This window comes from Bos javanicus, chromosome 11, assembly GCF_032452875.1.
Source record: "Bos javanicus breed banteng chromosome 11, ARS-OSU_banteng_1.0, whole genome shotgun sequence".
In the NCBI taxonomy this organism is placed as follows: Eukaryota; Metazoa; Chordata; class Mammalia; order Artiodactyla; family Bovidae; genus Bos; species Bos javanicus.
The window spans coordinates 19,886,688-19,898,078 of NC_083878.1; the positions used below are offsets into that span (position 1 = coordinate 19,886,688).

The following is an 11,391-nucleotide window of genomic DNA, read 5'->3' on the forward strand; positions in this document are numbered from 1 at the left end:
CTTTATTAAACCCTTGCTATGACCGCAGGGGAGCTGTTTAACTGTTTTACAGAAAAGAAGCCAGAGTTTCAGAATAGTTGCTTGCCCATGACTACACAGCTGAAAGTGATGGAACTGCAATTCACATCAAAGTTCCTCTGACTCCAAAGACCATGTTCTTTATACTATTTCATGTCACCTCCAACAATCTGGAACACGTTTTCTAAACATACATACCTGACTTGAGTAGTTTCCAAAAGCTGAACAAACTTCATAAAAACATTAGCAAAATATCTATGAATAATACTGCATGCAGGTTAAATACTTTAAATTATAAGATACTGCTGTGTTCAATAATAATAATTTATTTTTGATGGCTGTCTTCCCACTAAATTTCCAAATAATACCTGCTAATGTTAGCTAAATAACAGTACTTGTCTTATGATTACAATCAATGATCAGTACTATCAATAACTACTGGTAAACTATGTCTTATTTTTATATTAAAGTATTTGTTAAAGTTTCAGCATGAACACAAACAGAAAAAACTAAGTGAGCTGTCTTAGCTTTTGCCCACTCATTCCGTTTTCCCTCTCCCTATTTTGTTTTATGAACCTTGATTTGATCTGAGATATAGCATTAAACTATTAAGACTAAATACTAAAAAAATCTAATACCTCTAATTTATTTTGTCTTTATGCTTCAATCACAAAACAAATAGTACATTTTACTAATTTATAAATCAATTAGATATGTTTGTTCCTAATAGCTATGAGTTGGCAAGCATTTTTATTTGAAACATCTCAAATACTCTTTTGGGGAATTATCTGTCATATATTTTATTCAAATGAGCATATAATCTGTCACTATTGTTGAATGGAGTAAAAAAGTGGCATACTAAAGGAATCTTGAGTCCAATCTGCCCTATTATTACTACTGGGTAAAAACAAAGGCCCTGGAGGCTGGGGAACTTAACTGAGAGTTACTTCATGGTAACACCACAATTTGAGCTCTCTCTCAATCCTTCCCTACATTTACATTATCTCATTTCTTAGCAAAGCCTCTAATTATAAGAAGTTCAAAAGCAGCATTTTCATTCAACAAATGTGATGGATCAGATAGTAAAGAATCTGCCTGCAGTGTGGGAGACCTGGGTTTGATCCCTGGGGTGGGAGGATCCCCTGGAGTAGGAAATGGCAACCCACTCCAGCATTCTTGCCTGGAGAACTCCATGGACAGAGGAGCCTGGTCCATAATGTCACAGAGTCAGACATGACTGAGCGACTAATACTATACTTTATCATTTGCTAGACTGTTATGAGAAACTCTAGGGTTGTACGGCAGTGACCAAAACACACGTGGCTACTGCTCTCCCTGGAGCTTGTTGTGTGATGTGGGACACACGCATTAAACAAATATTCATATTAATAGTAAAGCAATTACAAATTATGAAAGGTGATATGACAGAGTATCCTGAGAGGACCTGATTTCAACTGAGGTCACAGGCAAGGCACCTTTAAGGAAGCTAAAACCTAAAGGATAAGTGGGAGTCAGGGAAACAGAGAGAGAAGCAAAGAGGATTCCAGAAAGACAAAACAAATCCAGCTAGTAAATACTCCAAAAGGGAAGCTCATTATTTACTGTAGCCAATGTCCTTCTTGTACTCAGTAAAGGTAACAGTGAAGAGGTACAACACTTTCTCTATTCAGAATAGCATAATATTTACCATGACTCTCTACTAGTAACAGGTTTTCCTGGATTGATTTAGTTTTGTGTGCTAGGAATGCTAACGAATGCAGATAATTTTTTTTCTTCTGTTGATAAGCACTGTATTCTTTTAATATGTAAAAAAGCATGTGGCCTTTTTCAGTGCAATACTTTACAGGTGTCCTGAAGTCAGTATCCATGTTCTACCCTGATACAGGCTTGATTTTGCTTAATAATAACCCTGATGGTGCTTTTATAGTGTATAAAAAAATCCAAATAACTTTATTGTTGGTTTTTTAAAAATCATAGTTTCTAGCAATTCCTCCATCTATTTATTTCCAAAAATGTAACTATTACCTTAGATTAATTAAGTACTATTCCTCCTAAGAGCTCAGCATTAACTAAACCGTTGCTGGTAAAATTCTGCTCATCTAAACCATGGGTATTTGCAGTTCAGTCTTTTCCACTGTCAGAGAGAACAGAGAGTAAGCACACCAAGTCCGCTCTCTCAAGCAGTGAAAAGTTTATCTGCTATTAAGCTTACAAACTTCCAGTCTACAAATTTATGTTGGGCTTGATGTATCTACATCACCTCTCTTTGCATCAGTGGTATCTGAGAAATCTGACTAGCTAACAGCCAGTGAGCTATTTCATACGTATGGTCACTATAAACTGACCACAGAAGTGGAGAAAACTTTCTTCTACACTGAAATTAAAATTAAAACATCTCCAGAACATTATCTCAAGTTTTTTCATTAATGAGACAACTGCTCCAAAGAGGCTCACATACAAGTTCAATTTGAATTACATAATCAGACTCAAAGTACTATCTGCACAGATTATGAATCACAAGCATGATTATTATTAAATCAAATTTAAAACTATATTAGCCAATAATTTCCCAATATCAAGTTCTGTAAAAGTAGTTTCTTTTTAAAATGAGCAATTAATATGGTAATATTTTCATCAACTTTAAATGACCATTTATTCTCTTTCCTCCTGTAGATTTTTCCAATTCTTATATAACTTTAAAAACCTAATGTCCGAAAACTTGATGTATTAAGCTTTTTAGGGGATATGGCAGTTTTTAGGTGAAACACGACCTACTAAGAGATATTTCTATTTGAAACAGGTCACCCCATGAAACTGAAAGCTTATAAAATTTATATATTTAAAAGACTCACTACGATTCATCTCAAGATAATAAACAAGTCAACATTCTTAACTTAGGATGGAAAACTGACTTGTCAAATATTCAAGTTCCTCTGATCAGGTCGACCACCATCTACATGACCTACTGAAGCAAAACCTAACACGAAGGCTTCTGTGACACGTTTTACATACTTTTATTAAAACTTGTAACTTCTTTTTGGCTGAAATGTCCATGCTTGCTCCGAATCCAGATGCTAACAGGAAGGAGAAGCGGGTTCCTCTATTAAGTAAACCTGGCCTAGACCTCAGTCGGGGCAACGAATCCAAAGATATCCCCCCACCCTCGCTGCATTCAAGTTGGTAAGTAAACTTGATCTAAGCAAAATTACAGCCGCTAAAACTTGAAGAACTTAAGCAGTAAGTACAAAGTAGAAACAGTGTAAGAATAATACGATAATCGTTTCTAGAGTACAAATTACGGTCTTTTAAAAGTTTTCATTTGCCTCCACAGCTCATTAAGGCCGTGTCGAACCAAGTTCAGGATGTAACTTATCCTTCCTAATCAAAGATGACACTGATAGTCTTATTTCCTGTGGGGACGGGTGTGGTTGAAGAGACAGTTACGTCCAAGCCATCAATCTGTGTATGGAAAAGTCTGCAGCTCTCACACATGCCGTCGCTCGATTTATATCCGTGCCTGCTGCACACGACAAGGCCTCTGCTTCTGACTGCGATGACTTCAAATAAAATCTCCAACAGGCAATCGAATAGTCTGTGGTTATTTTATTGCTCAAAGAAACAGACGCTCTCCTCAGTGCTTCATCTTAAGAAAAACCTCCCGGGGGTGAGACTGACTCGGAACAACGCGGCAACTTGCAAAACTAGAGTCAGGAAACTGGGGTGGGGGCTTACGTTCCCTAAGCACCAACGACTCACCACTTTGAGACGGCTGCAAGGAAAAGCGGTGTAAAGAAAAGGGAAAGGCTCATCCCGAATTCGGCAGCGTGAGTGCCGCCCGTCTGGCGTCGGGAGTAGTTGGGGAGAGGGGATCCGCTAAGAGATGGAGACCGAGGGGCCGGGCGCGGTGGTCGCCGGCGTACCGTGACTTCAAGTTGGCGTCGGCGCCCTCGCCGGAACTTGGCCCCATCTGCCGGCCGCGCCGGCGCCCCCGCTCGCCGGGGCGCCCACCGCCCGCTCTTCCCGCCGCGCACTCGGCCAACTTCCCGCCCAGCCCCGGCGGCCGCCGCCCAGCCCGGCGCGGGGTCCGAGTCCCGCCGCCCTTGTTGCCGCCGCCGCGTGCGGACGGGTGGGGGAGGGGCGGCCGCCGCCAACGCCGCCTCACCCGACGGGCCGGGAGAACAAAGCGGCGGCCGCGGCGGCGCTAACTTTTTCGGTGTCTGTTCCGCGCTCCCCGAGGCGATTACTTACAGAGCCTGGCTCGGCCGGTCGTGAGAAAGTCCAAGCCTGCCAGCGTCTGGGTCCTGGACCAGGAGCCAGCGAGGCTTCACGCGCCTCGCAGAATCCCGCCCGCCACAGGCGCCCCTTCTTCCCTCCCTCCCTCCGCCCCGTCCCGTCCTGAGGCCCGAGGGCGGGGGGCCGGGGCGTGCGAGGCGGGGGCGCGCGAGAGGCGGGGGCGCGCGGCCGGCGCGGGGCCTGCCGGGAGCTGTAGTCTCCCCGCGAGCTCGAAGCCGTGGTGGCCGCGTGGGGCTGTGGCTTGACCCCGCGCGGGAGCAACAGGAGCTTCGGGTGCTTTCGGGCTCACTCTGCACCCTCCGAGATACGGAGGGGCGCGACCGTGTACATATTCCAGTTACGCACTGTACTTGATACCCATTATTGCTACTGAACTGCCTTTTTCTCTTTTGTCCTCCGCTCTGATGTAGATGATGGTGGCAAGAGGGCAGGAGGTGGTGACAAGTCCGGAACTTGCTAGGGGTCTACAGTAGAGAACAGTTTCCACACTGAGGTATCTTCTCACTGCTCCTCCAGTTTCCCTCCCCAGTGCTTAGCCTTCAGGTGGCCACTTGGCACTGCATCCCAGGGTGTTCCATACCTAGGCAGATACATCCAGAGCCCTTCACCTAAAGCAGAATAAACCGGGTCTGCCTTCAGTATGTTTTGTGTATCCTACTTGTCCATCTTTAAACTTGAGTGTGTCCCCTATCATCGGAGCAAAGTGAAGTCAAGAATCATGGAACCTAGGCTTCCACGTGGCATTGACAAGGGCGACAATGCCAGGTGAGGAGAGACGTGGGTGGAAGGAGATCTAGAGGGAAAATACCTTAGGTGTTGAATTAGACATGTTTTGCGTGGGAGAAAATCCTAAACAGCTCACAAACACACATAGTCCCAGAAACGGCCTAGTCCTCCTGAGGTCCAAATTTCATCCCCACAGTCCTTAAGTAAAATATATTCAAAGAAGCCGAGGGGTTGCAGTCAATAATTCATCCATCCAGTGCAGAGGTCGAGGACAATCTTTTGAGATTAGCAAGAAAAGAAGCCAAAGGGGTCCCCACTTTTTATTCCAAGTCATCAATCTTACTGGATGTCCCTGGCTTTAAAGTTAAATGGGAATTTAAAAATAATTTATATTAAAGATGGGGCAAGTAAAATTGTGTATAACTCTGGTCTACTCTGAAGCTATATTTTTAAAAGACATGTCTGAAACATTTTGGGGAATTCGAAGATACTGCATGTCTCACATTCAGTAATATCTAATTCAATCTAATTATATTTTATATGTAGTATTATTCTGCTATTCTTTTGCATTAAAATTGAAAGTAAACCCACTCAAGGTTATGTTTAAAATTAAAAACGTACCTAGGCTCTTACTTAACTTTGCCTTTTTCTTCCCTTCACTTCCCAACTGACGTTTTAGTCCAACCCCAAATATCCTCTCTCAGCAAGACTCCCAGGAGCTCATTGGACCTGTTTACACCCAGTCCTTCTTACTGCTGCTGCTGCTGCTAAGTCACTTCAGTCGTATCCAACTCTGTGTGACCCCGTAAATGGCAGCCCACCAGGCTCCCCCATCCCTGGGATTCTCTAGGCAAGAACACTGGACTGGGTTGCAATTTCCTTCTCCAATGCATGAAAGTGAAAAGTGAAAGGGAAGTCGCTCAGTCATGTCCAACACTTCGTGACCCCATGGACTGCAGCCTACCAGACTCCTCCATCCATGGGATTTTCCAGGCAAGAGTACTAGAGTGGGGTGCCATCGCCTTACTAGTGACTTCCATTTTCACTCGTGGTTCTTAAAGAGACAGAAGTTACTCTTTCTAGAAGTAACTTTTCTAAATGAAGCAAGTTGCTATTTTATAGAGGTGCAAATGCATGTGTGTGTGTGTGTATGTATGAGGCTTCTCAGGTGGCTCAGTGGTAAAGAATCTGCCTGCCATGCAGGAGACGCAAGTTTGATCCCTGGGTGGAGAAGATGCCCCAGAGTAGGAAATAATAACCTGCTCCAGTTATTTTTCCTAGAAAATTCCATAGACAGAGGAGCCTGGGTGGCTACGATCTATGGGGTCACAAAGAGTCAGACACGCTTAGCACACATGCATGTGTGTATATATACATACATATATTGATATATGTATGTATATCTTCATTTCATTTCCACTTTTTCACTTTTTAAAAATAAAATCACCTCCTCCATTCTAGTTGAATCTTTCAACAATATATTTAAGACTATCTGTACCTGTAATTTTTTTGCTTGACATGAACTACAATTTTCTCAAGATGTTCCATTCCTATTCCAAGAGGACTGAAGGAATAAAGATTAGGTATATTAAGTAAATGTGAGATTTTTATACTTGAGAGAAAATATAATCAGACTAAGATGAAAAAGATTTTTCTTCCTGCTGGTGTTTTTTGAAAACTAGGAGTTTAGTCTTTGTCTTCTGTGACTGTAGTTGCAAATATTGTCCTAGATTTATTCCACATACACCCCGCTCCGCCTTAATGGTTAACAACATAACCATTCACATATGTTACCTAATAGAAGCAAAGAGAGTCAACACTGCTGTGACTTAAGGTAGCAGAGCATCCTGATTCGGAATCCAAAATGCAGTAAAACATGATTTGTTAAGGCCCCACTGGAAGCAATAGTCATTAAAAAAAAAATTTGAGCTTGTTTTAATTTATATAACATGATTACTGCAAAATTATTTTATTTTTCTGTCTTTTTCCATGACCTTAAAACAAGTGAAAAATTTAGAAAGCAGTTAGGTGCCAATACAGAGTTAGTAAAATAGGTATGGGAAAAAAATACTTCAGGGTCTATTTCTTTTTCAGCACCAATGCTCTTGATATATTCTTCAAAATGTCCTTCTCTACGCTAGTTCAGACCCTCTGTATATGGAGATTTTAGTTGGTCTTCTTCTAGACTAGCATGAACTGTTATACCTTCAAACTGTCTCCTCTGATTTGCAGGCTCTAAATAATTGTTCCGTGCTCTGATAGCCTTGATGGATAATTCTCAAGTTACTTACCACATTTTATTGTGGACTGAGTATATATCAGATCCCCCTGGGCTCTCCGTATCCACCTTTCCCCTTAATGAACTTCAAGAAGACCACTGTCTTCTGTCTGGATATAAAGCCTACTAATAATATCTATCATTTACTAAATACCAGCTCTGGGCCAGGGACATTCATCTTTATTTTTTATAGCCTTCTGAATTTATTCCATATAGCACTTCCTTTTTCTTTACTTGCACCTATATGTAGCTTTATATAATTTACTATTTGATTATATATTATGTTATTGATATATATGCAGATATTAATATATTCACAAGTATATATGTATACAAACTTATATATGCATATATATGCATGTATATTTATAACATAGTGTATAATGAAAGAGAGGTGTGGTGAGGAAAGTTCAACTGAAAGGAGAATTAGAAAAATCTGACAACTAAAAGGAGAGGTTACTGCCCATGTTCTACCTAGGATTTCATATGGTGTCCTTAAAAATTAGTATCAGGTAATTTGCAAGAAAAAACAAATTACCTGGTTCATCCACAATAATTCCTGCTTATCTCTGTGCTTGCAAATATATATTCCCCCAAGAAAGAGGAGGGTACATTACCTCCAATGTACCAATGGGCTTCTGGATTTCATTCTGCTGCTGCTGCTAGTTATGTATTAATTTAAAACCTCTGTTTGAAATACTGAAAAATCGGCTAAGCTATATTTAAAATGCCAGTTGAGAAAGAATAAAGGTGCTACAGACCTAGGTAGAGAGCCAGTATTAAAACTCATTTCATACCAGCATTGAGCACAGCAGTGAAGTTAGAGATGCAGACTCCCTCACGCACAACCTGGGAGCTTCCCCAGTCCTCAAGAGCCAACTGGAAGGTAAGGGTTGGAGTAGGACTTTGAAGACAGAGTCCAACCTCAGCTCTGCTATTTAGCAAGTGCATGCTGCTTAATCTCACCAAGAATCTGTTTCTTTACCTATTAAATAAGGGGAGATAATTACTCACCCTATAGAATTTTTGTGAGAATTAAATGAAAAAAAAAATCTAATGCATTAAACCTGTAATGGGCATTAAGGATGCCTGAGGATGCATTATGAGCCTACCGTTTATCAACCTGTGTGACCATGGGCAAATGAACCTCTATGTGCTTCAAGTCTCATCATCTGTTAACTTGGTTTGTAGTAGTCCTTCCCCCACGATTTGTATAAAGACCAAATGAGCTAGCATATAGAAAAGACCTTAAAAAAATTCACATGGTGAATGCTCAAGAAATAATAGCTATGATTATTCATGTTGAACAGTTAGAGTTTTTCCATCTCCATATCTCCTCCTTTTCAGGCAGCACAGGGAAAGAAAAGTTGCTGAGCTTGAGTCTGTGGAGGGAAACTGAATAACAAAGAGTTTGAAAAGAACAGGAATCCCTATGGCTATAGAGTAAATTCCTTTGCACTTCATCAAAGGAAGATCCTACTGCACAGATTTTCTACACTAGCAGCTTCATGTGTTCGAGTGCAGGATAAAATCACTGAACAGTTTTACCCTTATTGGTTTTATTTTTAATATAGTTAGACTACAAGGACCTGAACATGTTATTATAAATTGTACTCTGATCATGACACCTCAAATTTCACAATCTCAAGTCTTTCCAGAAAGAATTGTGACTATGTAACCTTAGACTGTAAATTGTATCACAGTCACTTATTTGATGATGGAGAGTTTAGCTGAAAATTAGTTGTTATTAATTGTTTGTCTTTTTTTCCTTAGATTTTCCTTGAAACTTAACAATCCTTTATATATTAATTTACTAAACATTTTTGAAAGACTACTATAAGCAAGGCATTTGATAGGATTTATAGATGAAACAACTCTTGTTCTCAAGAACCTAAAGTTTATTAAGTAAGATATGTGAAATCTATTAAATGTAGAGAGAGCAAAATAAGTAGAAGGCAAAATAAAATGTCAGAGAAGTACAAAGCATACCACCAGCCTGCGGAGGTCTTAAAAAAAAGAGGGTTTTAGCTGGGTTTGGAAGAAAGAAAGAGATTTGAAAATATGGGGGAGAGGAATGGGAGAAAAAAGATTCTGGGAGGAAACAACAGGAGAAAAAGCATATAGGTACGAAAATATGGGGCACATTTTGGAACAAATACTTCAGGTAAGCTGAGCCGTAGAATTTTTTTCTCACATTGAAAAATTTGAGATATAATTCACAAACTCTATGGTTCCCCTTTTAAATTTGTACAAACATCTATTTCTGCTTTATTGACTATGCCAAAGCCTTTGACTGTGTGGATCACAATAAACTGTGGAAAATTCTGAAAGAGATGGGAGTACCAGACCACCTAATCTGCCTCCTGAGAAATCTGTATGCAGGTCAGGAAGCAACAGTTAGAACTGGACATGGAACAACAGACTGGTTCCAAATAGGAAAATGAGTTCGTCAAGGCTGTTTATTGTCACCCTGCTTATTTAACTTATACGCAGAGTACATCATGAGCAACGCTGGACTGGAAGAAACACAAGCTGGAATCAAGATTGCCGGGAGAAATATCAATAACCTCAGATATGCAGATGACACCACCCTTATGGCAGAAAGCAAAGAAGAACTAAAGAGCCTCTTGATGAAAGTGAAAGAGGAGAGTGAAAAAGTTGGCTTAAAGCTCAACATTCAGAAAACGAAGATCATGGCATCCAGTCCCATCACTTCATGGGAAATAGATGGGGAAACAGTGGAAACAATGTCAGACTTTATTTTTTTGGGCTCCAAAATCACTGCAGATGGTGACTGCAGCCATGAAATTAAAAGACACTTACTCCTTGGAAGGAAAGTTATGACCAACCTAGATAGCATATTCAAAAGCAGAGACATTACTTTGCCAACAAAGGTCCGTCTAGTCAAGGCTATGGTTTTTCCAGTGGTCATGTATGGATGTGAGAGTTGGACTGTGAAGAAGGCTGAGCGCCGAAGAATTGATGCTTTTGAACTGTGGTGTTGAAGAAGACTCTTGAGAGTCCCTTGGACTGCAAGGAGATCCAACCAGTCCATTCTGAAGGAGATCAGCCCTGGGATTTCTTTGGAAGCAATGATGCTAAAGCTGAAACTCCAGTACTTTGGCCACCTCATGCGAAGAGTTGACTCATTGGAAAAGACTCTGATGCTGGGAGGGATTGGGGGCAGGAGGAGAAGGGGACGACAGAGGATGAGATGGCTGGATGGCATCACTGACTCGATGGACATGAGTCTGGATGAACTCCGGGAGTTGGTGATGGACAGGGAGGCCTGGCATGCCATGATTCATGGGGTCGCAAAGAGTCGGACACGACTGAGCGACTGAACTGAACTGAACTGATACATGATTTACAATGTTGTGTTAATTACTGCTATACAGCAAAGTGATTCAATTACACAAATATATACAGTCTTTTTTAATGTTGTTTTCCATTACAGTTTATCATAGGATAATGAATATAGTTCTCTGTGCTATAATACAATAGGACTTTGTTGTTTATACATAAAAACTTACATCTGCTAACCCCAACCTCCCAATTCATCCCTTCCCCAACCCCTTCCCCTTTGGCAAATACCAATCTGTTCTCTGTGGTTTCAATCATGTTCCTTTCATAGCTCCTATGCATAGACACTTTATGCACAACTGTCTCTCTTACTAAACTGTAAGTTCCTTGAGATCAGGGCCACACCTAATTTCCTGTGTTCCTTGCAGGGTGCCTTGCACAAGTCTTAGTATTCCACAGACATGGTTTAATACTAGAGATTTGAAAGTCATTGCATAGGGTGCAGAATGAAAATGTGAGAAGGGATGAAATTATCCTGTAGGAAGATCAGGGACAGGAATTACATTTATTGAGGTCCTATGATGGAGGCTTCCCTGGTGGCTCAGTTGTAAAGAATCGCCTGCAATGCAGGAGACTCAAGTTTGATCCCTGAGTCTGGAGGATCCCATGGAGAAGGAAATGGCAGCGCATTCCAATATTCTTGCCTAGAGAATTCCATGGACAGAGGAGCCTGGTGACCTACAGTTCATGGGGTCCCAAAAAGTTGGACACGA

At 41.1% G+C, this 11,391-nt stretch overlaps 1 protein-coding gene across 4 annotated transcripts in view; it reads right to left on the bottom strand.

The window, feature by feature from the left end:
- PRKD3 (protein kinase D3) overlaps positions 1-4,356 on the bottom strand; it is an 86,968-nt gene extending 82,612 nt beyond the window's left edge. For 2 of the 4 annotated variants that reach the window (XM_061432085.1, XM_061432084.1), the window contains exon 1: positions 4,267-4,356. The gene's annotated coding sequence lies outside the window, so the exon portion shown is untranslated. Of the gene's footprint in view, positions 1-3,938; positions 4,039-4,266 lie in introns of those variants that run through there. The other 2 variants (XM_061432087.1, XM_061432086.1) reach the window with 2 other exon arrangements.
- Between the last annotated feature and the right edge of the window lie 7,035 nt (positions 4,357-11,391).